Source organism: Apaloderma vittatum, unplaced genomic scaffold (genome assembly GCF_000703405.1).
Source record: "Apaloderma vittatum isolate BGI_N311 unplaced genomic scaffold, ASM70340v1 scaffold30092, whole genome shotgun sequence".
NCBI classification, from domain to species: domain Eukaryota; kingdom Metazoa; phylum Chordata; class Aves; order Trogoniformes; family Trogonidae; genus Apaloderma; species Apaloderma vittatum.
Genome location: NW_009702397.1, coordinates 4,034 through 7,555, shown reverse-complemented (window position 1 = coordinate 7,555; position 3,522 = coordinate 4,034). Strand labels below are relative to the sequence as shown.

Genomic DNA, 3,522 nt, shown 5'->3' with positions numbered 1-3,522 from the left:
AAGATTTCTCCCCGCCCAACCCTCTAGCCTGCCTAAATTTGCAGCTTTTCTGTTTCAGGAGACCACAAACAGGATGCAAAGAACTATTACAGGGCTACGGATAAACACAGAACTTACCCCATTACAGGATTGAGCACTATTGCTCGAGGTTCATCCAGGTTTTCCGAAATCAGGATCTTTCTCGAGGTCCCATTCAGCCGCGTCACTTCAATGCGGTCTGTCCCAGTGTCGGTCCAGTACAGGTTCCTCGCCACCCAGTCCACGGCAATACCGTCTGGATGGTTGATTTCTGTGGTTACCAGAGTCTGGGCTCCAGAGCCATCAAGGTAAGCCCGACGAATCGCCCGGACATCATCGTCAGTCCAGTAGATGTAGCCTTCCACGGGATCGTAGTCGATGGCGATCGCGTGCCTGATATTGTCAATCTGCAGAATAATGTCAGTGAAATCCGGCGTGTCCAGGGAAATCCTCCTCAAGTCGGTCCTTCTGGCAAGCAGCAAGACTTCTTCAGCGCCTGGGGAGAAAACCACCCACGGTATCATTTCCTTTGCTATCGATGGGAACATTGCAAGCTGCCACCATGGCTATAATAAGAGGTGACTTCCTCAAAATAAGGACACAAAACTCTCACTGAAATACAGACTTGTCTGAGCAGTGAGTGACCCTCAGTCCCTTCTTCTCAACTACGCACTTGCGCCAGCACTCTTATTTCACAACGGGAGCATCTGTCTCCCGGCCTCCTAGTCTAAGGTGGAACATAGCAATCTCTATCTGGGAATATAAAACAAAAAAATAAATAATTTGGTGGGGGTATGCCCAAATGTCTCCTCGTCTTACATAGAACTCCTCAGCCAAACTTCCCTCTAGCTGTATCAGTGAATTAGACATGGTTTTCACACACAAGCCCAACCTCCTATGTGACAAGGGTTAACCAAAGACCGAGTATTTTGTAAATAAATTACATTAATTATTTGCTCCAGTCAGCCCGATGAGAAAGCAAGTTGCAACTACACCAAGTATTTCTCTCGTGGCTGAAGTCGACGCAAAACTAACTCTAAGGCACCAGGACTTTTGTTCTTTCCTCTCTTCTGTTATTCCTCCCCACTGCAAAGTTTCATGGCTCGTGGAAAGGTGCCAAACTGCAGCTGGGAGCACATGCCAAAGACAGAACAGCACCTCCAGTATTGTCTTCCTGGCAAATTCTTGTATCAGTACAAAACCGGGCCACGCGGTCGCGTAACGCACCGTCCCCACCTTCACCCACACACACCTCAGTGCGAAAAGAGCCACGCGAGCACGCGTCTTCCCCCTACCCTGCTACTAAATCGTTGCTGGGCAGTTTTGAAATCTGACAAGGAGCTGTCATTCCATAGCGACACTCCAAAGCTGGAAACCAGAACCGAAGCCACTTGTCACCATTTCATGCAGACCAGCAAACTCCGGCAGGAGATAGTGACTTCCAGCTCCCAACAGCCCGGACTGAACGGAAACGGTCAACACGGGACATACGTTTTGAGCCCACTGAGGATAACAGAAATTGAAGACACCTCGTGAGAATGGTGTTCTGGAAATAACCCACACCTAGGCACGCACAGCTCCCGAGACTCAGCAGCTGAATCTGCCGTGCATCAAAACGAAATTCACACTCGCTTTGAGGGTGGGACTGTGCTGCTCTTCGCTTTGGGCTTTGGAAATCAGAGCTGAGCCTCCAAATAATATCTCGGAGGTTCTGAAAAGAAACCGTGCGCAGGCTGCCAGTGTCTAACAGAAGGAAAGGATCTCGCAAAGGTGGTGCTGTAATGCCCCACAAACCAGTTTGCCGCGTGGCGGCAGTGTTTGATGCGCACTTTGGGCTTCCTCGAGTCACCGCGGCTCCCCCATGAAGCGGTGCTGCCCCTTCTCACTTCTCTACCCCTTCTTCTCACATGCAAGCTGATCCAAAGACTAATGGAAATAAAGCCGCCAGTGTAAGTCAGCAAGCAGGTCAGTTCGTCCCAGAGCTCCACCAACCCCTGTGCAGGCACGGGGAGGGACTCTGCCAGGAATGCTTCTTCCAGCCAGCACCACCGGAGAAGGTTTGATAGCTACAGCGGGAGTTGCACCGAGAAACCTTAAGGGAAGGCTTGGGTAGAAGGAAAACAACACTAACGTGAGGCTCAAACAACACAGGGAGAAAAGGGAGGGAGGAAGGCAAGCCCATACATTCCTGACAGCAAAGCGAGAGACATGTCCACCACCACACTTCCTGAATCACATTTTCCAGCTTCCAAGTTTGCAAATTAAACCCAGGTTTTCAGGAAGAGCACCTCTTACGCTTGAAACTTCTGCTTGCTTCTCTGGACAGAGCACAACCAGTGACCTGCTGGTCAGGCTGAGAAGGGAACAGCCCCAGGGGATCAGATAACTGGAGGCTTCCTTCCCCCGCTGCCGACTTTAGGGAAGCAAAGCAACACGTTTTCATTTGCCTTTCAGGCTTCCTTCCCCCGCTGCCGACTTTAGGGAAACAGAGCAACACGTTTTCATTTGCCTTTCGTTTTCAATTTTCTTTTTTTGTCAGGGGAACAACGTTTATCAGCTATCTGTAGACGGCACTGCTGGCAAACGCACTCATTTTCACAAGCTTTATGAACCTCCTGGATTTTAGCGCCTTTGTTGACTAAAAATAACGGGACGCCTAAAACAGTACTTGGTACTTCACGTCACGCTCAAAAATGTTGGTTTAATTCCCGAAGGGTTGAAAATCAATCCGTCAATCAATCAATTTGTCAAGAGCATGACAGCTTGACAACAGGAGACATGAAAAGGAACCCAGGTCATATTGTATATTGATATTACCTCCAACAGAACAGATCATCCGCCGCCAAAGAGACTCTTTACAGGATAAACTTCCAAAAAGGCCCTACCTCTTAAAACATTTAAACACACAGAAAACATTTGATCTGCTAACACAAATTAAAATTGCACCTTGACAGCTGAAGGGGAAAAATGCCGCTGTTAGAGAGAGCACCTGCAAACCAGGACACTGCCCTGCAACTGCAAGGCACAGCAGCTCCGGCAGAACCAATTCCTCACGTAATCCAAGATGTGTGTCTTGCTTCTACGGCTCTGAAATATTGCGCTTGCGGGAGTCCAAAGAAAAGCTCCTGCTTAGCACAAGGTCAGGAAAAATTGAAACCTTGAACCTTAGCACGGAAAGGGGGATGTATGTGGGCATCCAAGCGCTCTGTGAACACGGCAGAGTTTGAAATGATACATTAATTTAAACTGGTTTAGCTCAACCGTCTCAAAAAGCGAGCAGCACCGCAGCCGTTCAGCCACCCACGGCACTCAGAGTCCCGCACCCATCTTAACTTCCAAATTTCGGAATATATTAGAATCTGCAGTCGTCAACCTCAGTGTCAAAAGACGGATGGTGTGAAGCAGAGGAGCACCACAGACATGCCCAGACACGGCTAACACAGCGCTCAGCAGTACTGCACGGGCTTCGAAGGCGACCGACAGGACAAACACCACAGCATGGGG

At 49.2% G+C, this 3,522-nt stretch overlaps 1 pseudogene; it reads right to left on the bottom strand.

Annotated features, from left to right (window-relative positions):
• Positions 1-117: 117 nt before the first annotated feature.
• LOC104270020 lies at positions 118-486 on the bottom strand (annotated as a pseudogene).
• Between the last annotated feature and the right edge of the window lie 3,036 nt (positions 487-3,522).